The sequence below is a fragment of the Tamandua tetradactyla genome (genome assembly GCF_023851605.1).
Source record: "Tamandua tetradactyla isolate mTamTet1 chromosome 22 unlocalized genomic scaffold, mTamTet1.pri SUPER_22_unloc_3, whole genome shotgun sequence".
NCBI classification, from domain to species: Eukaryota; Metazoa; Chordata; class Mammalia; order Pilosa; family Myrmecophagidae; genus Tamandua; species Tamandua tetradactyla.
The window spans coordinates 217,097-244,834 of record NW_027518253.1 but is presented as its reverse complement, the minus strand read 5'-3'; the positions used below and the strand labels follow the sequence as shown (position 1 = coordinate 244,834).

Below are 27,738 nucleotides of genomic sequence, written 5' to 3'. Positions count from 1 at the left end.
TCTAAACCACCTCAACAGGTGAACTCATTTTCCTCCCTCCTATGTGGGACATGACCCCCAGGCATGTAAATCTCCCTGGTGGCAAAGGACAGAGTTCCTGGGATGAACCAGAACCTGGCATCAGGGAATTGAGAAGGAATTCTTGATCAAAAGGGGGAAGAGAGAAATGAGGCAAAAAAGTTTCAGTTACTGAGAGATTTCAGACTGAGCTGAGAGGTTATCCTTCCCAAAGAAGCCAGGCACAGAAGAATGTAAAATGTATTATTCCATTTATATAAAGTTCAAAAACAAATGAAAACATTATTGTATTAGAAGTCAAGAGAGTGTGTAACCTTAGGGAGATAGTGCCTGAAAAGCAGCAGGGGCCTGAGTGAGAGGGCTCCTGGGTGCTGACAATGATTTTTAATTGATCTGATAAATTTTTTGGGTAATGGTTAGGTAGACAAAGTTCACTTTGGGGAAATTTAGCAAGCTTTATATTTGTCATATATACACCTTTCTATATGTATATATAATTCAATAGAAAAGAGTTTTATGAAGACACTATATACTATATATACACATATACTAACTGAAGGCCAACAGTTCCCCTGCCTGCAGGCCAGGCCAGATTTAATCCATGTCAGACACACATTCCATTCAGGCTCAATCTGTCAGCAGCCCTGAAAAGGGAACTTTCCTCTAAGTGAAGTACAAGGGATCAGGTTAATGAGGGACCCAGGATATGCAATGGTGGCCTTCCACAGGGCAACCCAAAGTGGTGGTGGAGCCTAAGGATGCCTGCACTATTCTCAGGCATCAGAAGTGAAGCAGGAGATTATTACTGTGGAGCTGACATGTCAGTACTGAGTGTCTCCAGGGAGACAGCCTCTCAGCTGGAGGGGACAGCATCTGCCTTCAACTCCTGCCAACCCACCCCCACCCCATCAACCCAACAGGGTGGCAGGCACAATATCTTCCTTCCAGGTCTTGCAAAAAGCTGGCAGGCTTTCCTGGTCCCTCCAAAGTCAGATGAAAGGTAAACAGATTTGAGTGCCCTCAGGAAGAGCAGGGGGAGTGGAGAAAAAGTGCTGAGCTTTTAAGGATCACCCTGTTTGGTTCTGTAGCAGACAGCTGAGAAATCCCCAACTATACAAGACACCAGACTAGCCAGGAAAGGTGTCTCTTAGGATTTAAACTTGAAATGGGGCCAACATGGATTTTAGGCTCAAAAGCTATAAATGGTTTCTTCCTGTACCCTCAACCCTTTGAAGTAATGTGTAAGCACTATGGCTGCTAAGGGGTCCACACTGAGAGAAAGGGAAGAAATGTAACATTTCTCAGCATCATCCATGTGTCAAATTCTTTATCCATATTATCTCATTTAACACTTGTGAAACCTTATAAGGTTAGTGTTTTATAACCTTATAAAACTTAGTGCTAGGATTAGGTTTAGATTTAAATGTGCAAAATGGTTAAAGGCAGCTTGGACTCTCCAGGTGTTTGAAAACAGTATTTTGGGAATAAATGATTAATAAAGAAAAGATGTATGTCCTACAGAATGGCATCCCTCAAGGAACTTCCCTCACTCCCATCCTTTTTACAAGTGGCACCTCAGTGTGGAAAACATATCCTTGCCATGGAAACGGGGAGGAAGCCTCTGAGAATTTCCTGGTTTACACCTGGGAGCCCTCGCACTTGTCTCTGTAGCTCAGGTTGATCCCAGTATTGGGTGACATCCATACAGATATGACAGGCTGGAAGGGAACTCCCAGGCCATCCAGCAGTGCCTGCACCTGCACTGATGTAGGCTTGACACCAGATACCTCTTTCCTGGAAGACAGCTTGCCCTTCTGGCATCCTGTCTGACCCTGGAATTCTTTAAAAGACCTGTGGTTTTATAAGGCTATACAAGAAGATGTAAAGTGCAAACCCTGTGCACTATGATTCACCCCCAAATACCTAAGTATCTCTGCACCACCCCCCACTCCATAACATTTTGAATGTAGAGGAGGCAGAATAATCACATCTCAACTCTTACCCCTATGTTCCTCTCCTTTTAACAATATTCCCTTTTTTTAAGGATTACTTGCCCTTCTGGCTGATGGGAATTTCCCCAGGTTTAATCACCTCCACTGCTTAGTCCCCCTACCTGCACTCAACCCCAGGGAGTATTTGACTTCCCTTCCCCATCCCTAGGTCAAAAAAAAATTCAGAGAGGTGATAGAAAAGAAATCCAAGAAGAGAATTAAATCAGAAGAGCTTCAAAACATTCTGTGTACAGAGGTACTTTGTATTTATTAAATAATGGTGCTGATCAGGTTCTTTTCTCAGGAACCATAAACTCAGGAACTTGAAGCCAATGGTCCTTCTCTCCTGTAAGAACAGACATACACATGATAAAGGATTCACTTTCATAGAACATCAAATTCTAGATTCTTCCCCCTCAGGTCATTTCCCTGACCCTACTGCCCAGCAGTTGCCTTCTAACCCGTGGCCTGACAATCAAAAGCTGGAACCCACTCCTGGGTCAACTGCATCTCCCAACTAGTTTAGGAACAACCACAGCTGGCATCTCACCCCTATGTCAATGGAGACAACAAGAATGTGGCTACCTCCCACTCTGCAGCGTACAGGCCAGAATACATAGTAGCTGGCTCCTCAGATCAGCAATGGGAGGGGAGGAGAAAGGAAAGGCTCCCAGTCCTGGTACTTCCAGGGGACCAAGGGAAGGTAATTTTCAAAAAACAAATGTTTTGTTAAAAATGGGACAAGTTTAGAAAATGCAGTGAAGAAAGTGTGAAAAGTTCAGGATGGCAGGGCTGGGAAAATTGAGCTCAGCTCAAGTTCTGGTATCAGGAGATGAGACAAATGTCAGCAAATGGGATGCAGGTTGCTCAGAAAAAGAAAAAGGAAGATTTTTGATAAGGGAGTAACATTGTGTAAATTCCATTTTAGAAGCATCTTAACATTTACAGGATGTATTGGAGGAGGGCCAGGCAAGAGGCAGAGGGAATATTTAAAAGTTTATGTCAATGATCTAGACTATAAATGATGAAATATGGGACTACATTTATAACAAGTGGAAGAGGATGGAAGGTTGAAACTAAGTAAACATTTTTAGAAATTATAATTGACATATCTTTGCAACTAATTGCATTGAAGAATGAGAGATAAGAGGTGTAAACATAGGCAAGGCATAATGCAGTGGACTTAGCAATATTTTCTTACTCTAGTCTTGTTCAGCAATCAGTAAATACCCCTGAGATACACTATTTAGCATGGATTCAGTAAATTGAGTAGAGACCTCTTTTTATGAGTTTGTTTATCCCCAGCCATAGTAAGTTAGACAGACTAAATCTCATTTTCCAGGTGTGAATTTGCAGACTGAAAAGAAGATGGCTCTTTTTGGAGAATTCATTTGCCCTGGAATCTTGTCACTCATTTTATTTTCTCCACAGACCTTCTTGAACACCTTTTTGTTTTCTCCTTCCAGTCTTTTAGAGGAAGCATTTAAGCTGACAATATAAATGAGATTGTTCTGATCAACTGTCAACTCATGGACTGGTGATTTCCTTTTTCTGACTCCCTCTTTTTGTCTAACTTCAAGATGCCATCAACCATGCAGCTTCCCTAAAGTGATCAGCAAACTTCATAATCTTCAGTACAGTTGTTCTGCACTACCTGCTTCAGTAGTATATTGGAGTGTCCAAGCAGTTTTTTTATTTCTTCAACTCTTGCACCTTTTGCTTTATCCTGCAGTTTCTTGGGAAATCACTTATAGGTTTTCCTTAAGATGAGTGATTTCATTCACACCATCCATTGTTATCTTCTGAAGTTGTTCTCCATTCATTAGAGATGCTTTTAATATCTTTCTTGATCAGTCATGTGAGATTAGAGCAATTTTTTTCCTTTGTGGGGTGACTGAGTCTATTCTTAAAGATGAGCCATTATCATTCCCTGAGATGAGAGCTTAGGGGGATTCCTTTTCTATTCTTTTCCAGATGGTCTGCTATATCTTTGAATAAAGGGCAGTTCAGATTTGTATTGAGTGCTCCCAGACAGAGGCTTCAATTTCCAAGAGCTGGCCTCCTCCACAGAGGACTCAAGAGCTTTGCAGGCTGGTGTCATCAGGCCAACCTTTTCAAAGACTTTATGCTATTATTCAGCATGGGCAGAAATACTCTGTCTAGCACTTTATGCCTTCATACAATATGTCAAGATTTTAGTGTAAGGATAACCATAGCAGTACATACAAGGATTTCCCTTGGGAAACCCAAAGATATGGCAGAGCTGATCCAGGGTCAGCTTGGGAAACACTCTGGTTGCCATCAGCAGGCCTTCCATTACCTCACAGGTCACAAAAGGTGATGACCTGCCTCCAAAGCCAGTAAACCATTAGCCACAACTCACTGTACAGAATCTTGTCAAAATTCCTGTCTCCAAAACAAACAAATGCCTGTCAACTATGACAGACTCTTAGCTAGTCAGGAGGAGGGGAATACAGGCAGTGTTTAATTAAAAAGTGCTACCTAAATTTGATCTACTCTTTGTAGAAACAGAAAGTGTACTGTGTATTGAGGAAAGGGGAAATGGCTGATCACAGCCATGGAAGACTGGCCCATGGGCTTTGGCTTCCCTGTCCTACATAGACCTACAGTAAATTTAAAGGACAAATCAGTGTCATGCCAGGGCCCTTCCCTACACAAGAGCATGACAGGGTAAAATGGTGAGATATGTTAGTGGACAACTACTCCGCTTAAATCCCTGAGTGTGCTTATTTTCCTGACTTAGAGTTTTTTCCTGCTTTTGGGAAGCATGAACCTGCCTTTAAAGACATAGCAGCCTCCTTCCCCTGAAGGATCCTTCTTTCCTTGGAGTTTGGTCAATGCTGGCAGGGACAGAGAACTGCAGGGTCAAACCGAAAGTCTGAACTAAGAGACCTGGATTTCAGTCATAAGATCACAGGAGAAAACTTCTGGAACTGGTGCATTCTTAATAATTCATGGATTTTCTATGAAACCATTTTTCCCCACCAGTCCAAGATTTCCTGGATAGAGAGTCTCTCCTTCCAGGGTTGATTGGTAACACAGGCTTCTTACCTCATGTTTTCCCACCATCTTCCTCACATGCCTCCCAAGGGTGCCTTGGGATGGTCTCCATTCACCAAGCCATTTTAGGAAGTGAGGCTCTTAAGAAGTGAGGCTCTTCTTTTCACCTGAATTTGCAACATATTATTTTGCTAAATGATATCTCATACTTCTATGATCTCTTTTGCAGTTTCTGACTTAAAGACATTTTTCCCAGCACTTGGGACTCTGCCAAGTGACTTGCTCCTTGAGGCAATTAAGATAACCATGAGATGAGGAAGTGTGGAGGCCCTGATGGATTCCAAGGCTTTGGGGACACAGGTCCCCTAGGGTTGTGGAGATTGCAAACTGAACAGCCTTAGTGGTGAGTTGGAGGATGTGAAAAATATCTGAAGTAATAATTGTTTATTTTTGAACAATTCATTTATTACATAAAAATTAATTGCCATTTAAAAACTTAGTAACTGTTTCTGAAAGTAAAAGAATTCAGCCATGGTCAAAAGAAAAAGAATGAGATGCTAGAGAGCATATAATTCAGGACTCTTTAGTTGAAGATGACAGAGAGACCTCAGAATTGCTTTACCTCAAATAAGAGATTCAGTTTGGGGTATTGGAGTACATAGAAATGAAACTCTGCAGGAACCAGGGTTCTCCTTGGAACTCAGGTGTTAATCAGGGAATCACAATGCCAAAATGATTCTGTCTGAATCTGACCTATCAGTGAATCAGAAAAGGCCTTTGGGTCTCTGTAGGCAATTATCATGTCAAGTTTCTCCTACTCTGGGCACATGGATGCTGAAATTTGTAGTCTACATTTCTAAAATAAGATTTAAAAAGAGAAGCTTTTGAGTTGTATATGGCCGGACTATATTTCAAAACCTACATATCATCTTCTCCCATTTATAAAAATGACAATTCAAAGAAATGATGACTGGTTTCCTAGAAAAGCAGTGGTCGAGAAAAGCTAATAAAACCCAACTGAATTTTTCTTATTAATAACGTAGTCCTTGAGTTTTCTGAATGTTTTGATTACCTCTATTAATTTTCTGTGGATTCTGTGGGATTTTCGAATGATAAGATTGTATGATCTATGTACAGAGATGTTTTTACCCTTCTTTTAAATTTCTTATACTTTTATTTCTTTTTCTCTTCTAAATTCTCTGGCTAGAACTTCTTGTACAATGTTGAAACCAGGCATTCTTTTCTTGAACCCAATGTTAAGGAAAAATTTTCAATCTTTCAGCATTGAGAAGAATGTTATCGGTGAGATTTTAAAAATCATGCTAAGGAAGTTATCTTCTATTCCCAGTTTTTCATATGTCTTTATTATAAAGAAAATGTAGATTTTCTCCAAATGCCTTTCTACATCAATTGAAGTGATTATGTTTCATTCTATTAATATAGTGTATAGCATTGACTTGGATAATAACTCTTTGGTAATGATGAATAATCCTTTTAATTGAATTTGAATTTGGATGTAGAATTTGGTTTGCCAATATTTTGTTGCAGATTTGTCCATTTTTATTCACAGTGTAATTGGTCTCAAATATTTCTTTCCTATTCCCTCTTTATCTGACTTTGGTATCAGGGTAAAACTAGCCTTGTGGAGTAAGTTAAGGAAAGTTTCATCTCTTCAACTTTTTGGAGGAATTTGAGAAGAATTGGTGAAAATTTTTCCTTGAATGTTGCATAATTTATCCATGAAGCCATCTGGTTTGGGACATATATTTTTAATTAATGACTCAAAAATTTTATTTCTTATTGAGCTATTGATATTTTCTGTTTTTTTTTCTTGATTCACCTTGAGCTTTTTTTGTGTTTCTAGAAATATGACCATTTAACCTAGGTGACCTAATTTCTAAGTATACAATTGCTCACATCCTTATTCTTCTCAATTTAGTTTAAAATTTTTCCCCTGGGCAGGCAATGGTGGCTCAGTGGTAGAATTCTCACCTGCCATGCTGGAGACCTGGGTTCATTTCCCAGAGTCTGCCCATGCAAAAAAAATTCCTATTATGTGCATACGTATGTTTCCTCATTGAGTTCCAAAATCTACAAGCTTCATGCATTTATTCATTCATTCAAAACAAATTGCAGAGAATCTACCATAGGCCAATCATTACACTAGACATTGGGATATATGGATTAGCAAAACTGTAATGGTTTTGATAAAGCCTGTTTTCCCTTCTCTTAACCAGTCTTCCAGCCTTACTAAAAATGTGCCACTGCCTACTCCCTTCCCTGTCCTAACTCAGAACCAATCTTGCAGCTGTGCTACTGCAGAGAAAAGCAACTGAGAATGAAGAAATGGTGGAAAAAAGGTAACTTCAGACCCTGCCTATTCTAAGATCAAACTCACCCCAACCTCTCCCTCCTCTCTCTTTCTAACTCTTGATACCCAGGAGTCTTACTAATTGAAGAATTTCTTATCTCCCCCCTCATGCCTAATTCCAGGTTCCATATGGCCTGATTCCTTCAAAGGAAAATATTATATACTAAGTGGTTCCAATCACAACTTCAGTAAATCCTTCACCCATCTCCATGGAACCAAACCCTCCTAAGTACAACTTCAGTAAATCCCATATTCAGCCCAGTGACTAAAGCCCCCTTACTATCTTCCAGTGCTTTTCCTTCAAACTATTAAATAGCTGCTATCATTTGTGTCAATGGACTTGAGTTCTACTCTCTGTCACCTGCTACAGCAGACCCCTGAAAAAAAGTCATCCTTTACTATTTAATATTGTCTGGTTTGTTTTTTGCCTTTTATAGTTCCTGTTTCATTAATCAGTCACATAGATAAATGTATTATATTGTGATAAGATTTATGAAGAGCATTAAAGCATATTGTGTAAAAGACTAAAAGCAACTGGGGATTTGAATTAATAGTGAGGAATTAAGGAATGGCTTTCTGGGTTTTTGAGTAGTGATAGATGTGGTAGAGGAAATTAGATATTTATATATCTTTTGGTTTGAGTAAACTGATAGGATCTGATTCACAAATATTGAATTGAAGGACATGTAAGGCCATAGCAATATTCCCATCAGATATTGTTAGAATGTTTTATCTACTGTAGTTAAAAAAGAAACAAACACCTGTACTCATCCATATATGGCATTAGGTGTATATGTGTCTGATAGTTTGGTGCATATATTTACTCACCTTACAAGACAATCATCAACATATTGTTTACCTTTACCCCTACTTCATTCAATGTCATCTGTCTTTTCTGCCATCCCCCACTCTGTTGTTCAGAAGAGAGATGCTGAGATCCTGTGAGGGAATGGGGTGTAGTTTCTTGCAAAGCAAACATTTCTCTATGGTGGTGAGGTTGGTCTTTGGTAGGAATGGGTCAGTTCTGTAGGTCCAAAGTATTTGGGAGAAATCTGGGGTTATAAAGATCTTAAGAATGTTGATGCATATGTCCTTATCCCTTATCTCAGGATCCAATACATTCCAAAATAGGGTCAGACCTTTGATATGACCACTTGCTTGAACTGAGGACTCTGCCTTCACTGGAGTTCTATACCTTTCTAATTAACTCTGAGCCTGATTCTTAGGTTGTCTTCTGTCTGGTGCCAAGAGTTAAGAGTTTAATTATCTGCTGCTAAGGAGGTCTTTTATTTTTATATTCAGCCTTAAATTTATAATTAATCACTCTTTGTATTTCATTGTCTTTTTTCAATGTATTGATTGTAGCCAGCAACAGCTATTCTCTACACTCTCTTTAAATGACTATTTTCCCTGACTCTCTAGTGTTCTTGAGATATTGCATCCTGCAGTGCTTTCCCATCCACTGATGGGAAATTCTCCAAGTGTGAAGATTTATAATTGTACTATAATTGGGCCAGAGACTCTCAGTTCTAGATTTATCACTAGTGAGCAGTTGCTGATTCCCAGCAAGTGGCAAGTGACTAAGCTCCAAAATCTCATTTTAGTGTCTCTTTCCTAAAATGATCCCACTTCTTTACCAACTGCAGTTGTCAGTTTTCTCAGGGCTCTCACATTCTGTTCCATGACCATAGGGGTTTATTGGGGTGGAATTTCAGGAGCTGACCCTGTAGGAGTAAGGAAGCCACATTGGTTTAAGAGAAGTTCATTTGATGGCATTTGTGACTCAGCTGATTCGACAGGAATTTGTAAGGAATTTGTAAGGAATTTGTAAGGAAGCCACGTTGGTTTAAGAGAAGTTCATTTGATGGCATTTGAGACTCAGCTGATTTGACAGGAATTTAATGGAAAATTAAATTCTTTGTTAATTTTCATAGGGTAAACTTGGCTTAGTTCCGGTGTCCAGTGGTTTGGTCAAGCAATGACTGGCCAGATTGTTTCTGTGGGGTTATTTAAATCATTTAAATCAAATGTAATCATTTGATTGCATCTATGGCTAATTGCATCTACAATAAAAACAGAATGAAAGAAGTCACATCCAATCAATTCAAGACCTTAAAAGGAGAAGTGATTATTTCGGCAGCCAGATAAAATAATTTCTATCTTCCCTTCAGCAACTAGGTTCTCCTGGGGAATTCAGCATCACTTCATTAGAGTTATCTCCTGTCATTTTTTTTTCTGTTTTTTTCTGAGCAATGGCTAATACAGGGAGTTATGGAACTGGGATGGCATTTCAGAGGTGCCATGAATTTGGATACAGGGTAAAATTTTCTACCTTTGCATCTATTGGTTAATAGATGTAGGCTGTGCCTGGGGGACAGGGTGTAAATTTGGGATTCACTTACCTAAAATAAATACTGGCTTCCAGACACAATCCCAGACCCTATTAAAACCTTCATTTACTTCCTGAGGGCAATTATTGGGGAGGTACTCAACTGTGAGCTGACCCTTCCACAATCTCTGAAAATGAGTGCATTTGTAAGTCATGAATGGGGAACTGACAAATATACCTTTGCATCTGCTACAGTTAAGTTTCCCAAGGGCAACTGTAACTGATAGAGGATGTGAGATTTTCATGGCAAAAATTGGAACTGTCCAACTCAAACCAAGAGGTTTTACCTTGCAAGCCCTGACCTTAATGCATTATAGGGGGCTACAATTTTCCCAACTAAAATTTTCTTGGTAATGATGAATATAACTCAGTAGAATGGAAATTAGCAGTTAAGTTGCTGTATAACTAGATAAACATTCAAAGAGTTTAAATGTCCTAAAGGCTACTAGAATATTTGTGACATTGTTTGATTTTTACTTTTCATCTGATAAGTCATTGAACAGGAATAGTAGCATCTCTTATCTACAAGGAAAGTAAATAATCATACCAATATCAAACATCATAGGCCCAAGATTTACTAGCAACAGCAACAGAATCACCTGTGGACCTTCATAATGTAGTTTTAATCTTGGACTCCACTCTTATCTCCTTCTGTTTCCACCACAGCAGCCCTCTGTAACCAGGCTAATATGTTCACTTGGCCACAAACTTCCTTGCTCATCCTGGTGCTTCTGTCCTTCTCCCACATCATCCAACTATTACCCATCCCCTTTACAAATAGGAGGGCTGTGAATGAAATCCAAACATGTCTTAACTTACAAGACTCCATGAGAACTGCCTTTTTCTTATTTCTCCTTTTACATATCCAACCTTCTTCCCCTTTCTTAGATCTGGCTAAGTTCTAAGTATTTTTCCACTTTGTGGCACTGCCCTTGCTGTGGTTCCTCTCCAGAATGACCTCTTCTTAGCATTTTCCATGGTTGTCTCCTCATCTTTTGGGTCTCAGCCTGAATGTCATATTATCACCCAGATGAAAGTAGATCTATGTAAAGTAGACACCCCTGTTATTAGTGATCATAAAACACTTTTAAATTACTTTCAAAGCATTAAGAAAAATCTGTATTTATTTTATCTAGTTATTTGTTTATTGTCCTCCCTTTACCAGAGTTTCCTGAGTGCTGGAATCTGATCTGTCTTAACTCTGTTTTACCTCCAGAGTATAGTACAGTACTTGAAAAGTACTTTTCAAGCAAACTCCAAATTCTTTTGGAATGATGAATGAGTGAATTAATGAATGACCATCTCCTCCATCACCTTGTGTGCAGCATAAATCTCAACTCCATAATGAGTTGTAATATTATTATATGGAATAATATTTACAGTGTTCTATGTATGCCATAAATTAACTCACTTATTTAAGCCCAGCATTTACCTCCTCTACTTCATACTCTATTTATGGCCCAGGTCATTTATTATGTATTTATTCATAAGTTAACCTCTTCCTTTTTTTCTTGTGGTAGCATATGTGCAACATAATATTTTCCATTTTACCATAGGTGTACAATTTATTGGTCTTGATTGTTTTTACAATGTTTTAAAATGCTATTTTACAGTTTCCTATAGTGCTTTTACAAAATCTTACTATCAACACCTTCCATTATCAAAAATTTTCAGCACCCAGAACAGATATTCTTTACACATTAAGCAATAACTCCCTATTCCCCCTTACCACAGATGCTAGAAACCCCTAATCTACTTTCTGTGCATATGAATTACTTTTGTAGGTATTTCAAATCATTTTAATGATATGACACTTGACCTTTGAATTTGGCTTATTTCATATTGCATGGTGTTTCCAAGGATCATCTTTGTTACATCATGTTTTACAACTGCATTCCTCTTTATGACTGAATAGTATTTCATTGCCTGGAAAGTTTACATTTTATAACCTACTTTGGTAGTAGGATCTTCTAGGGCATGATCCTGTATATAACATTTTGCATGCTGAGCTTTATGGCTTTTTCAGTCCTCAGTCAATGGGCTGGAGTACCACACCCAAATGAGGATTATGTTTCCTGGGAAGTCCATAAGTGTCAGCTAGGCATCATGCCTCAGTTTTAGCAATAAAAGGAGAAAGATGTAACAACTTACCCTGTATATTAGAAGGAATATTTTTATTTGCCCCACACCAGTGAATTTCTAGAAATTTCACTGATGAGAAAGACCCTGGAATTTTGGGGAATTTATTTGCTATTCTCTGACATTAAACAAGATGAGAGTAATTGCTATTCTTCACCACTAGTTTCAGTTAGCATAATATTATCAATGTAATGGACCACTGTGATGTCTTATGGAAAGGTGATCATGATCCCTCTGGAGTAGATTGTGACATTGGGCAGGAGAGTTTGAAGTTGTATTCCTGGACTTGATAACTGAAAGCAAACTTTCCTTGTGGTCTGTATGAACAGGTGACAGGGAAAAAAGTTTTATCAAATCAATAGCTGCATACCAGTTACCAGTGAATGTGTCATTTGCTCAAGTGACACACATCTGGATAGTGATATCAAATCTGGAATCACAGATGAAATTGAAGTTATTAGTTGGTTAAATTGATGATAATTCATTATCATTGAATATCCATTGGTTTTCTGCATGGACCAAATAGGAGAGTTGTATGAGGATGTGGTAGAAATCACCATCCCTACATCCTTCAAGTCACTGATGGTGGCATAAAACTCTGTAGTCCCTTCATGATGTAGTATTGCTTTTCATTTACTGTTTTACTGGGTAGAAGCAAGTTCTAGAGGTTTCAAATTCACCTTTCCTATTATAATTGTCCTCATTCTACAGGCCAGTGAGGGAACCAGTGTGAGTAAGTTGCTATTTATCAGGTATGTCTATTCCAATTATGCATTTTGGAACTGAGGCAGTAACCAAGGAATTGATTTGGGGATCTGTTGGATCCACTGTGAGATGAACCAAAGCTAAACCTCCTTTGATTTTCTGACTTCCATAAACCAACTACTCTGACTAGGTCTCCTGGAACTAGTGTCAGTTCAGAGCCATTATCCAGGAAACACTGATGTCTCTGATCATTTCCCTTTCCCCAAGACACAGTCACCCTGGTAAAAGGCCATAGGCTCTTTTTAGGAAGGCAGGATTAATAGCATGGTTTTTTTTTTAGCAGTGTGCAGTGTACATCTTCAGAGGGACCCAGATTTTCCTTCATTCAAGTGTTCTAGGCCTTTTAAACTCTCTTAAGTCTGGAAACTGAGAGGCCATAACTCTCTTTTTTAATTCAAGTTAGACTTTTGTTCACTAGACCCAGACCACTTTTGCTTATGCAGATCAAATAAGAATTTAGTCCACTGCCCATCTATTTCATTTCCAGGTATCTCATAGTCAGCTACCTAATGCCATAGGTCTCTGTGAGTCAGACTGCTCTGATTACTGCTTTGAATCTGCTGTCCATTACAGTTACCATGCCCCCCTTATATTTGGCAATTAAGTGATGTCACATGGCTCTGCTAACCTGAAATTTCATCATTCTCATTGTGTTTAAGGATCCAAGATCAGTAACATAAGTTCCCACAATAAATCTGACCTGCATAGAAGAGTGACTACAGAGTTATCTGCTTTCAAATTCATTCCTCACTGTTGTAGGGAAAGTTGTGCCATCTGGACAGTACCAGTCTGGGTAAGCATGTCTCATGATAAATACACTGTAACATTCCAATCTTTCTAAGCATTTGTATTTCTTCCTCTATTTTATACCAGACAAGTTCTGACATTTCCATTTCACTTAGAGTAGACCACATTTTGGCCCATGTTTTCACAAACCTATCAAAGAGTTAGAGCCCTTTCTAAACATTTAATCTACAAGACTGAATCCAGAAACTCTGCTTCATGGGCCCATATCAATCTTATTCAGCCTAATCCAACTTTATATTCCTTCCACCATTATTCTCTCCTTAGTACCCATTACCATACATATTCCCCAGATTTCTGTCTGTATGAATTAAGAAAACAAATCATACAGTTCTTTTGGAATATGACATACCTTCTCAAAGGTGACATTTTGTGCCTTATTTTTCAGTTATGTTGGGGCTTCAGTCTATTTATAGGTCTGAAGAATAGAGGATTTATTGGGTAGGCCATGAGAGGAACTAGCAGTGTCTTGTGAGTCAACCATCTCAAGGCGTTCCATTACAGTTTCAGCTGGTGAAACGGAGTTAATCTCATACAGAGGTGTGTGGGTCATTTCTCAAGGCAGTCAACTTACAGGTTCATCAAGAAAAGCAGGTGTGGTGGCTTGGAGTCATGTCCCAAGAAAAAAATATTTTCTCAATTCATTCCAGTGGGTGTGAACATATTGTAAACTAGACATGTTGAAGAGATTATTACAGCTATGATGTGGCCCAAGTGAATTTTGGGTATTAATATAGATTTCTGAAGTCTTTCATAAACAGAGAAAAAGATAGATGGAGAGAGAAGCCACATGAAGCAGGAAAGTCTGGGAATTCAAGGGAATTTGGCAGAAAAAGAAGACACTAACACTTATGGAAAAGTCAGAGAACCACAGAAATTTCTGGCAACCCAAGTACAGACTGATCCTTGGAGGAAACAAAGTTCTAATCTTTGAAATTGTGAGTCAATAAATTTTTGTGGTTAAGTCAACCCACTGCAAGATATTTTCTTTGCCATCTAGAAATTTAAAACAGCAGGGATATTCTCAGATGGAGGTGACATGGCTGATTCCTCAAGGGAGGCCATTACAGATTTATCTGGTAAAGAAGACTCAGCAAAATCTTTGGTGTCAATGTTCCCACAATCATCATGATCAGCCTATGTGTTTTTATTCAAATTGTCAGGATCCCATTCCTTCCCAATCACTGTCCTTACTTTAACAACAGCCACACTGCATAGTTGAGATTTCAAAGTGTATTGTAATTCAGCTACTTGCATGATAAGAGTTGCATTTACTTTTCAGAAATCTCACTCTCCAACTACAAGAAATTACAGAGGTAGAAGTTTTCATGTCATTCATTTGATGCTTGAGATAGAAATCTGAATCTCTGAACTCATCCTTTCTTTTAACAATTTATTCAGGAGCAACAAGCCAAGCTCATTATATTTTCTAACTTCAAAAATATGATAATGTATCAAATATCCTGTCACCTAGAACCTGGCCTCTTACAAAAATTTGAGTAGGAGTATCCATATTGATACTTTGTGTATCCTTATTGTGCTCTCTGTATCAAAATCTATCTATCATTCAATATAATGGGTATTGACTCATACAACCATGGGAATTGGTAAATCCAAATTATATATATAGCAGACCATAAACTGGAAACTCCCATGAAGGGGAAATTGAATTCCCTAGGAGAAACTGGTTGACTGAAGTAGAGAAAGAAATTCTTTCTGATTTCTCCAGTTCTGTACTTTAAGACTTCCTACTGATTGGATGACCTCTCCACTTGCTGAGGGCTATCTCAGTTGCTTACTGCAGGGTGCATGAGCCCTAAATGCAAACAACCAATATAGATGCATTTCTTTCTATGAAATAAGCTCAGTAGTAATCAGATTAGTGCATGCTCAACCAAATAACTGGACATCACCACATATTCAAGTTGACAAATAAACTTAATTATCATGCATGGTAATTCTATGTCCAACTATCTGAGGACTCAATAAACTGTTTTACACATTGTATTCATGATTTTATGTTCCTCCTATCTATATGTGAGTCCCAATTTCTCCAAATCCTCACCAACACTGACTATTTTCTGTTTTATTCTGTTTTTATTTATAACCATCCTAGTATTATGTGAAGCACTATTTTTAAAATTTGCATTTCATCAATAGGTTATTGTCATATTGATTTCTGTTTCATTAATAGTTAATGATGCTGAGCATCTTTTCAGGTACTTAGTGGCCACTTACACAACTTTTGTAAAATATCTATTCAAGTTCTTTGACAATATTTTAATTTGTTTTTGTTTTGTTGCTTAGTTGAGGTGTTCTTAATGTAGTTTTATATTAAATCCTCATCAGATATTTGCTTCCAAGTATTATCACCATTCCACGAGTCACCCTTTCACATTTCCTAAAAATATCATTTGATGTACATGAGTTTTAAGTTTTGATGAAGTTCATTTATCTATTTTTTCTCTTGTTGCTCATTTTCTTGGTGTCAAATCTAAGAAAACACTGCCAAAAACATGGTCATGAGTCTTATCCTAATGTTCTCTGTATTAGTTAGGGTTCTCTAGAGAAAGAGAATCAACAAAGAACACTCACAAATATAAAATTTATAAAAGTGTCATATGTGACCATGGAACTGCAAAGTCTAAAATCCTCAGAGTAGGCTGTGAAGCTGATGATTCCAATGGAGGATCTGGACAAACTCCACAGGAGAGGCTCACCAGCCTAAAGAGGAAGTCTGGCTCTTCTGAATCCTCCTTATAATGCTTTCAGTGATTAGATTAAGCATCACTCATTGCAGAAGGCACACTCCTTTGGCTGATTAAAAATGGAATCAGCTGTGGATGCAGCTGACATGATCATGATTTAATTCTCTGAAATGTCCTCATCGCAACAGACAAGCCAGCACTTGCCCAACCACCATTTGGCCAATTGACACATGAACCTGACCATGACAGTCCACCCCTTGTCAACTTGGCAACTATACATACCACCTTAAACCATACCTAATTTCTAAATAAAAAACAATAAAATGCACATTTTTCCTTTAACCTAACAATACTCAACTGTCCTCCATATTACTAGAAACACATTAAATCTCTCCAGAATAGGGTGCAAATCCTCGGTTAATATTCCTTCTTAAACTTGATATCTTACAACTTAAATAGTATACCGTGAACAAAACAGCATTGCATTCCTCATTTCTGTGACTTATCACATGGTCAAAGTTCAAATTTATCACTATCGTCTTCCACTACCCATTCCATGTTCCCTTTACCCTCAGCAAGCACTTCAGCAGGCCATGGTTCTTTGCCTGTTATGGTGACCCAGACCTTCATTCCTGAAGTTTCAGACCCATTGGTAATTCTGCCTGGATTGCGTTGTTGCAGCTTTCCATTTATTTTAATCATAGGGCATGGTAGTACTAAAAGACACCCTAGGGGATCTCCTATATTTCCAAGAAAACTTTTCTTTACCTCCATTGTGTAGTTGCAGTCCTACTTCTTCCTGATAGCCAGGATCAATTACCCCAGACAGTAATGTAATTCCCTTCTTGGCTTGTTGATCCAATGGCATAAGTAGCCCAAAGTGACCAGGTGGCAGTCTTAACTTCCAGTTCAGTGGAATCATTGTTGTTTCTCCTGGAAGAAGCACTCCCCATTTTGGAACTAAAACCTGTAGACCAACAGAGATCAGGGTCGCAGGGACAGGAAGCAAAAATTTTCCTAGTGGATCACTAGGGGTAATAGTGAGTGGTACCACTCCCATTTCCACCCCTTGGTTCCTGGACCCACAGGTCCTGGCTATGGGAGAAACATCACCATACAACAGACGCTGATTCAGAGCATATACAGCTTCCTGGGGAACATTTATCCAGTCTTTCAAAGTATTGCCAGCTAGTTGACACCATAATTGAGCTTTCAAAAGGTCATTCCAACGTTCTATCAAACCAGCTGCTTCTGGATGATGTGGGACATGGTAAGACCAGAGAATTCCATGAGCATGCACCTATCCCTGCACTTCATTTGCTGTGAAGTGTGTTCCTTGATCAAAAGCAATGCTATGTGGAATACTATGATGATGGCTAAAGCATTTTTTAAGCCCATGGATGGTAGTTTTGGCATAAGCATTGTTGGCTGGTCACCTTGGGGAATGGTGCCATATCAGGGGCTGAGTGTGGGTCTCTGCTGCTGGCAGATTGGGCACTCACCAGTGGCTGTAGCCAGGTCAGCCTTGGTAAGTGGAAGTCCATGTTGCTGAGCCCATGCATAGCCTCCACCCCTACCACCATGAACTTTGTTCATGAGCCCATTGGGCAATGACAAGAGTTGCTGGGCAAAGAGCCTGACTGGTATACACAGAACAGGTCATCGTATCCACTTGATTATTAAAATCTTCTTGTGCTGAAGTCACCCTCTGGTATACATTCACATGGGATTCAAATATCTTCATGTTTTCAGCCCACTCAGAAATGTCTATCCACATACTTCTTCCCCAGACCTCACTGTCACCAATTTTCCAATTACGGTCTTTCCAAGTCCTTGTCCACCCAGCCAAACCATTAGCAACAGCCCATGTGTCAGTATACAAATGCATCTCTGCCCAGTTTTCCTTCCAAACAAAATGAACAACCAGGTGCACTGCTCAAAGTTCTTTCCACTGGGAGGATTTCCTCTCACAACTGTCCTTCAAGGGCACCCCAGAAAGGGGTTGTAATGCTGCAGCTGTCCACTTTTGGGTGGAACTTGCTGAACCATCTGTAAATCAGGCCTGAATTTTCTCTTCCTCAGTCAATTCACTGTAAGGAACTCCCCAAGAGGCCATAGCTCTGGTCTGGGAAAGGAAGGTATGTTGCAGGAGTGGAAACCATGGGCATTTGGGCCACTTCTTCATATAACTTACTTGTGCCTTCAGGACCTGCTCTGGCTCTATCTTGTATATACAATTTCTGTTTTACAATAGAGTGCTGCTGTGCATGCCCAACTTTATGGTTTAGTGGGTCAGACAACACCCAGCTCATGATAGGCAATTCAGTTCTCATGGTAACTTGGTGGCCCATGGTTAAAGGTTCAGTCTCTACTAAGGCCCAGTAGTAGCCAAAAGCTCTTTCTCAGTCCCTACTAAGACCCAGTAGCAGGCCAAATGCTGTTTATCAAGAGGACAGTAGTTATCTGCAGCTGATGGTAAGGCTTTGCTCCAAAATCCTAAGGGTCTGCATTGTGATTCTCCTATAGGGGCCTGCCAAAGTTTCCAGTCAGCATCTCTATTGGACACTGATGCTTCCAGCACATTGGATCTGCTGGATCATATGGCCAAAGTGGCAGAGCAGCTTGTACAAAAGCCTGGACCTGTTACTGAACCTTCTCTTGTTCTGGTCGCACTCAAAATTAGCAGTTTTTCTGGTCACTCAATAAATGGGTTAAAGTAGCATACCCAAATGAGAAATATGTTGTCACCAAAACCCAAAAAGACCAACTAGGCATTATGTCTCTTTTTTGGTCATAGGAGGGGCCAGATACAGTAACTTTTCCTTCACCTTGGAAGGAATATCTCAACATGCCCCACACCACTGGACACCTAGAAATTTCACTGAGGTGAAAGGCCCCTGTATTTTTGTTGGATTTATCTCCCATCTTCTGACATGCGAATAAATTACTAGTAAATCTAGAGCAGTTGCTACTTTTTGCTCACTAGGTCCAATCAACATGATATCATCAATATAATGGGCCAGTGTGATGCCTCATGGGAGGGAGAACTGATCAACATCCCTGCGGACAAGATTATGACATAGGGCCAGAGAATTGATATACCCCTGAGGTAGGACAGTGAAAGTATATTGCTGACCTTGCCAGCTGAAAGCAAACTGTTTCTGGTGGTCCTTGTTAATAGCTATTGAGAAAAAAGCATTTGCCAGATCAATAGCTGCATACCAGGTACCAGGGGATGTACTGATTTGCTCAAGCAATGATCCACATCTGGAATAGCATCTGTAATTAGATTTACCAACAGTTTAAGCTTATGATAATCCACTGTGATCCTCCAAAACTCATCTGTTTTCTGTGTAGGTCAAATAGGAGTGCTGAATGGAGATGTGGTGGGAATCACCACCCCTGCATCTTTCAAGTCCTTAACAGTGGCAGTAATCTCTGCAATCCCTCCAGGAATCAGGTATTGCTTCTGATTTACTATTTTGCTCAGTAGGGGCAGTTCTACTGGCTTCCACTTGGCCTTTCCTACCATAATAGTCCTTCCTGTATAAGTTAGAGAGCCAATGTGGGGATTCTGCCAGTTTGTCTATACCAATTATACATTCTGGAACTGGGGAAATAACAACAGAATGAGTCCGGGGGCCTACTGGACCCACTGTGAGAAGGACCTGAGCTAAAACTACATTGATCACCTGGCCTCCATAAGTCCCTACTCTGACTGGTGGTCCAGAGTGACGTGTTGGGTCCCCTGGAATTAATGTCACTTCTGAACCAGTGTCTAATAATCCCCCAAATATCTGATCATTTCCTTTTCCCCAATACACAGTTACCCTGGTAAAAGGTTCCTTGTGGCAGAGTAACAGAGTTCTCCCCCAAAGGAACCTGGCCTCACATTCATTCAAGTGACTCTGGTTCTGTAGACTGTTTCAAGTCTGGACATTGATTAAGGGGCAGTGTCTCTGTGTTTTTGTAATTCAGGTTAGACTTCTGTTCACCTGACCTAGAACTCTTTTGTTGATACACCTCAAACAAGAATTTAGTAGACTGCCCTTCTATTGTATTTCTAGATACCTCATGATTTACTAGCCAATGCCACAAATCTCTGCATGTCATATAATTTTGATGACTCCTTTGAGTTTGCCACGTCTACCCTGTCTTTGGCAATTAAATGCTGCCACCTGGATTCTGCCAACTCGGGATCCTGTCATCCCCATTGTGTTTAAGGATTCCAGCTCAGTGACAGCAGTTCCTACAGTAATATCTGACCTACAGAGAAGTGCAACCACAGAGTTCTTTAGGGATGATGGTGCTAGTCTCACAAATTTATTTCTCACTGTTCTGGTAAAAGGTGCATCCTCCAGACATTCCTGGGGTATAATAACAGGCTTTGCATGATAAATCCACTCTAACATTCCAATCTCTTTAAGCCTCTGGATCCCCTAATCTACATTATACCAGAGCAATTCTGGCATTTCAACCTCAGGTAATGTTGACCACCTCTTGATCCATGTTTCAACCAACCTTCCAAACAAACTGTTAATACATTTTCTAACCACTTGAGCTATAATATTGAAAGCAGTATCTCTGCTTAGTGGGACCATATCAATAAATTCAGCCTGATCCAGCCTTATATTCCTCCCAACATTATCCCACACCCTTAAAATCCTTTCCCACACCTATTTCCCTGAGTTCTGTATATATAAATTGGAAAACTCACTCAGTTCTTTTGGAATATAATGTATATTCTCATGTGTGATACTTTGTACCTCAGCTTTAGGGGTCTGTTGGGACTTTAGTCTGGTTATAGGTCTGGAAGAAATGAGGGGTGGTGGGGGTGGGTCATGAAAAGAATTAGAAATATCTTCCAAGCCATTTGCTTCAGGGCCTTCATTTGCAGTTTCATCTTGTGAAAGAGGATTAATCACTCTAGGGCTAATTCCTTCAAGAGGAGGTTGGGTGGCCAACTCCTCAAGGCAGACTGGAGGTGGGGCAGTTATGTCCTCAGGTCAAACTATTACAGGGTTATCTAGAGAAGACACTGCATGATCTAGGGTTTCATCCTCACCCCCAACATCATTATCAATCCATATGTCACCATCCCATTTTTCAGGGATGAAAATCAATGCCCTCACTTTAATGGCAGACACGATGCAAGATTGAGATTTCAGTTTATGTTGTGAAGTTGCTACTCTAACAATAAGATTCGGAGTCTGATTTTCAGAGATCTCAAGTCTACAGCTACAGGAAATAAGATTTTCCTTCAGGATACTCACGGAAATGTCTGCATCTTTCAGATGGCACTTATGCTTCTTGTTTGAAGCCTTATGCCCATCGCTTTCATCCCTTAATGTAGCCAGTATGTCTAACAAAAAACAACCAACATCTCTATACCTCTTATTTCTACAAAACTCTGTAAAGCAGTCAAAAACATTGTCCCCCAGAGCCTGGCTTTGTACAAGTGAAGCATTAGGAGAATCGGATGGTGATATTTTGACTTTCTCTTTTGCCAACTCACTCCATGGATTGGGAGGGTCATTCCAATTACAGAAATCAGAGTCCTTAGTGTCTTTGAGTCCAGTCAAAGTAGAAAACCATTCATAAAAGCCCGTTTTTAAGATTCTGTTTCTTAAGAACCACTCCTGGTACCAAGATGTATTAGTTAGGTTTCTGTAGAGAAACAGAATCAACAGGGAACACTCGTAATATAAAATTTATAAAAGTGCCTCACATGACCATGGGAATGCAGAATCCAAAATCCGTAGAGTAGGCTGTGAAGCTGATAATTCCAATGGAGGGTCTAGGGGAACTCCACAGGAGAGGCTCACCAGCTGAGCAGGAATCCTGTCTCTTCTGAATCCTCCTTATAAGGCTTTCAGTGCTTTGATTAAGCCTCACTCATTGCAGAAGACACTCCCCTTGGCTGATTACAAATGGAATCAGCTATGGATGCAGCTGACATGATCATAATTTAATTCTCTGAAATGTCTCCATCACAACAGACAAGCTAGCACTTGCCTAACCCCCACTTGGCCAAGTTGACACAGGAACCTGACCATGGCATTTTCTTTCTCTATATTTTTGTTCTGGGGACAAAAATAATTCCCAGAAAATAAAAGTTCTTATACTGCTCCAACATAATGCAGTGGAAAACCACACAGAAGGTGCTCAATGTATGCTGCATAACTGCAGATGTCCCATAAAGTTATAACATTAACCTAATAGAAATGCTAATAAGTTATCTATTTCCAAGTTAAAAAAAGAAAATGTAAGCATCTTGCAAGGGGGAAAGCTTGACTCAACCCATAATCATGTCAAAAACAAGAGAAAATCTGAGCTTTGAAATATAAGATATGTAGTTCACTTCCTTCACTTTTCAGAGTGTTTTGGTAAAATCTCAACTAGAAAATAGGGACTCTAATACGAAGCAATGTGAATGAGGCATGTATTTTAAATAGCACTTGGAAGTTTCCAAATGTAATTAATTCTAAAACTGCCTGTCTTCAGGAAGAAAATATTAAATAAACAAAGAAACATCTAAGTTAAAATTTTGAGCTTGAAAAATTATCTGGAACTCCTGACCCTGACATTCTATCTTCCTTTGAAACCCTCCTGTCCACATTTTCTATGTCCTCGATTAGTCAAACTCCACTTCCATAGTAATGAGATTTCTCAAATTCCACTGAAGACCCAGTAGGCTTTGTCAAAGTATTCAATCTTATCATTGAGGTTATATTTAGACCTTTACAATTTAATTCACATGACCACTGTTGAAGGCCATGGCAAATTCAGAATAGACAAAACCAATTGGAAAGTTCCCTTAAATAACTTTTCAAAATGAAGAACTACTGACAAAATTGAAGCATGTAAGCTAGTGAATCAACTTTATAAGTTCATGCCTGAAGTTTTCCCAAAATTATTGGTTGGAGATAATTCAACAATGTACCCACAAAACCTGGTAAGCCCACTTATGAATATTATAGCAGAGTCATAAAAAATCTTTAAGTAATTCTTAACTATGAAAATTCAACCTTATTTAATTCTACTTTTGTTAATGGTCTTTCAGAAGAACTAAACACCACACTTTGAAATGTAAGCAACTAAAATGGCCACAATGGAGTGGAACCTAATGATTTTAAAAGTCCTTCACATCAATTAGAACAGAACTTTAAGAAAGCTAAAAGGGAAATCATCCCAAACTAAAACAGCACAAATAATATTAGCTCAAACAATGAGTTTACATTTTTATCAGCTAACTAAGCAGACAATGAAACCTTTTAGGTACCATGTTTTAGGACAACAGTAATTATAATTACTGTAATAACCTGGACATTGGAAAAGAGTCCAACTAATACAACCAGAAATAGCTCTCTAAACAACTAAGGTGACCGTGCTGGTTGAAGCTATTAAGTGCCACAGAAAAGCCATGTCCTTTAATCCACATTCAACATCCCTAGGTGGAATCTTTTTTGATTTTTTCCAAGCAGGTATAGCCCACCAAATTGTGGGTGGTAAATATTGATTAGATGGTTTCCATGGAGATTTGTATCCATGCATTCACATTGGGGATGCATATTGGAGCAATTTAAGAGGGAACCACTTTTGAAAAATTTTAGAGCAACCAAAACTAAAAGAGTCAACACAGCCAGAGACTTTGGAGATAAATAAGGAAAATGCCCTGGGGGAGCTTCATGATACAGGAAGCTGGGAGAGAAAGCTTGTGGATGTTGACATGTGCCAGCTGAGAGAGAAACCCCAAACTTCATCAACCTTTCTTGAGTGAAAGTAACCTCCTGTTGTTGACTTAATTTGGATATTTTCATGGCCTTAGAACTATAAACATGTAGCTTATTTAATACCCAGCTTTTAAAAGTTGTTCCATTTCTGGTATATCACTTTCCAGCACCTTACCAACTAACACAGATTTTGGTACCAGAAGAGTGGGGTGCTGTGTTTTGCAAATACCAAACATTTTGGAACAGCTTTTTAAATGGATAAGGGGAAGATTCTGGAGGAGTTGTGAAGTTTTTAAAAGGAAGGCCCTGAATTGCTTTGAAGAGACTGTTGGTAGAAATATGGGCTTTAAAGATACCTTTGATGAGACTTTAGATAGAAATGATGCCTGTGTTATTGCAAACTGAAAGGAAGACAATCCTTGCTTTAAAGTGGCAAAGAATGCTGAAAAATTGTGTACTGCTGTTGGATGAGAGTTAGAATTTAAAAGTGACACCTGGGATACTTAGCTAAGGAAATTTCCAAACTAAACATGGGAAATGCAGCCTTATTGCTCCTTGCAGCTTAAAGTAAAATTCAAGATGAAAAAGATAAGTGGAGAACTGAACTCTTCAGTGCAAAGGAAACAGACATTGGTGTTCTGAAAAATTCTGGGCTCCCAGAAAGTGAGAACACAGTGAACAGGGCCCCACATGAGGATTGCCCAAACATGGAATTAGTCAGTCATTTCAGAACAAGCCAGGATTGAAGATGGAGTTATCCAAGAAGGTTTTTGGAAAGTCCTTTTGTCCAATGGGTGTAATCCCAGTTTATTGAACATAAAACCAACAAGAGTGCTGTGAGATCTGTATAAGCAAAACCACTGCTGATCTGGGATAAAAGAGACAGTAGAGAGACAAAGTAAAGGAAAAATGTCTCCAGAGGCCAAACCATGATGACTAAGCTCTGGAGCCAGGAAAACTCAGGCCAGGAAAGTGGACTGACCCATACACATGGAATGGGTAAGTTTGCCCTAGAAGCAGACGGTGGGCCTTCTACTTCACTGTTCAAGAATACTTGTGCCACCTAAAGCTTCAGAGAAGGTGGAGTGAATAAACTGGGGATTCAGGGCAGTCTGGCTTCTACCCCATTGTTCTGGGGGGGGGGTTGAGAGTGTGCCCCAGAGATGACAGAGAGCCCAGGTGCAGTCCCAATGCTTGGAGAGGGTGAAGCCAAGTAAAATGTGGTCTTGCCAATGTCTCCCAAGTTTGCAAACTCTATACCAGTATTCAGAGAGAGCATGGCCACTGAATAGGCCTTTGGAAAGGGTACAACTGCCACTTTCTAAAACCCCAAGGATAAATGACTCTCTGCCTTTGAAATCAATGGTGTTTGCCCTGCAGATTTTCAGAACTGTGAGGTCCAATGACCCATGTTCCTTCAAATTCCTCCTTATGGAAATGCATACATGTATTGTATGAGTGTTCATCCTTTGTATATTGTTAGCAGATGACTTATTTTGAGTTTTACAGGTCCAGAGCCAGAGGAGAATTTTGCCTTAAGACAACCATGCATGTAGCTGATTTCGATGAGATTGTGTATCATTTCTGACTTGTAGTATATTTGATTTGTTACTGAAATTGTTTAAGGATTTCTAATATTGTTTTGGAATGAATGTATTTTACACTTAGAAAGATCATGTCTTCTGGGGTCTCAAAGGGTGGAATTTGCCAGTTGGAAGTGATTATGAACCCAGAAAAGCCTTGTCCTTTAATCCTTAGTCAATATTGCTGTGTGGAATCTTCTTTGATTATTTTGGTGGAGATATGACCACCTAATTGTGGATGGTAACTTTTGTTTAGATGGTTTCTGCGGAGTTGTGTCTCCATCCATTCAAGGTGGGATTACTTACTAGAGCCCTTTAAGAGGAAGCATTTTGGGAAAAGCTTTAGAGCTACCAGAACCAAAAAAGTCCACATAGCCAGAGATCTTTGAAGATGAAGAAGGAAAATGTCCCAGGGGAGCTTCATAAAACAAGAAGTCAAGAGAGAAAGCTAGTAGACGTCATCACCATGTGCCCTTGCAGCTGAGAGAAACCCCAAACTCCATAAGCATTTCTTAAGTGAAGGTAACTTCTTTTTGGTGCCTTAATTTTGACAGTTTCATGTCCTTAAAACTGTAAACTTGCAGCTTAATAAATTCCCCATTTGTAAAAATCTCTTCCAGTTCTGGTAAACTGCATTCTGGCAGCTTACAAACTAGAACAGTGACTTTCAGTGCACCTAATATGGTTTCTCTGGGCATAAAACAGTGTTTTTCCATTTACCCACATCTTTGGGTGCAATAGATATGATAATCATAAATGAGGATATATGGGTTCTAACATATACTGGGGCCACCTTCTATGTCTTAAATCCCACCACCCACATTAACCCTTTTCCCTGGAGTAAAGAAACTTTTCAATGGGGATCTCCAACAAACCATAACCATATTTAACTCCACCACTTCCCTTTCAAAGGACTTTTACAAGACATGAATCAGTTTTTACTAGTCCTATCTACTTCAATTCATCTCTGCAAAGATATTTCATTGTGTATTCCAAGCACACATATCTTTCTCTCAAAAGGTGGAAACTAATTTAAAACTTTTAGAACAAGATTCAACAAACCAGGATAAGGAATTAAGTCCTATACATATTACTTTCCTTTCAGTAAAATACTAAATTTTAAGTATTAACTTCTTTTAGGTATTATTCCAATCAATTTATAGTCCATATCACCAACTTATATAAGCCCCACTATTTATTCCCCATCTATTTCTGCCCCCAGGGTCTCCTTCAAGAATTTAACCAAATCCAAAGCATTCTAAGTTTGCCTCCTTCCAAGATCAACCTTATATAAGAGGATTTTCAGGACTTGCATGCATGTTCTGAAAGTTGGATTCTTAATTTTTCTTTGATAACTCCACCTCTGCAAGCATCCTTTAAAGCTAAATTAATTGAGCCCCATAAACAGGATGAAACTAGACAAAAATCCTTCAAGTTTATAAAGCATAGTTTGCCAATGCTCCTGCTCTGGGACAATCCAATTTCATATTACACTTTTTCTCCTTGTCTATGAACAGGAAAGGAACGTCTTAGGTTTTCTTACACAAATATTTGGAGACTAACATAGACCTTTATCAAATTATAGCCTGCAGTTGTGTGCTATAGCCAAGGAACATTTTTATGTGAGGTCTATTGCTTTGGTGGCAAGAGTTCAGTATCAATTTAAGAATTAATTAAGGAATCTCCATTGACTATTTATGTCCCTCATTTTGATGAAGATTTTTCTACCAACAGGTTATCTTCCTATGAAACTCTCTTACTTTCTCCTCCAGGTGTTTCGTTTGGTCATTTTCACAACCATAATCTACTATGTTTCTTCATACTATTTGTGATGAAACTCCTCATGATGTATAGCTTTGAATGACCAATTTTTTAAACTTTTTTATTAATTAAAAAAATTAACAAACAAAACATTTAGATATCATTCCATTCTACATATATAATCAGTAATTCTTAATATCATCACATAGTTGCATATTCATCATTTCTTAGTACATTTGCATCGATTTAGAAAAAGAAATAAAAATGCAACAGAAAAAGAAATAAAATGATAATAGAGAAAAAAAACTATACGTACCATACCCCTTACCCTTTGCTTTCATTTACCACTATTTCAAACTGAATTTATTTTAACATTTGTTCCCCCTATTATTTATTTTTATTCCATATGTTCTACTCTTCTGTTGATATAGTAGCTAAAAGGAGCATCAGACATA

The 27,738-nt window shown here is 39.0% G+C and overlaps 1 long non-coding RNA gene across 5 annotated transcripts in view; it reads left to right on the top strand.

Moving 5' to 3' along the window:
- Positions 1-27,738, top strand: part of LOC143673003 (uncharacterized) — a 66,298-nt gene that overhangs the window by 14,929 nt on the left and 23,631 nt on the right. The window contains exons 3-7 of one of the 5 annotated variants that reach the window (XR_013170134.1): positions 5,260-5,433; positions 7,268-7,390; positions 13,354-13,487; positions 14,246-14,436; positions 19,564-19,666. This is a non-coding gene — a long non-coding RNA (uncharacterized LOC143673003). Of the gene's footprint in view, positions 1-5,259; positions 5,434-7,267; positions 7,391-13,353; positions 14,437-19,563; positions 19,667-27,738 lie in introns of all 5 variants that reach the window. The other 4 variants (XR_013170136.1, XR_013170133.1, XR_013170135.1 and 1 more) reach the window with 4 other exon arrangements.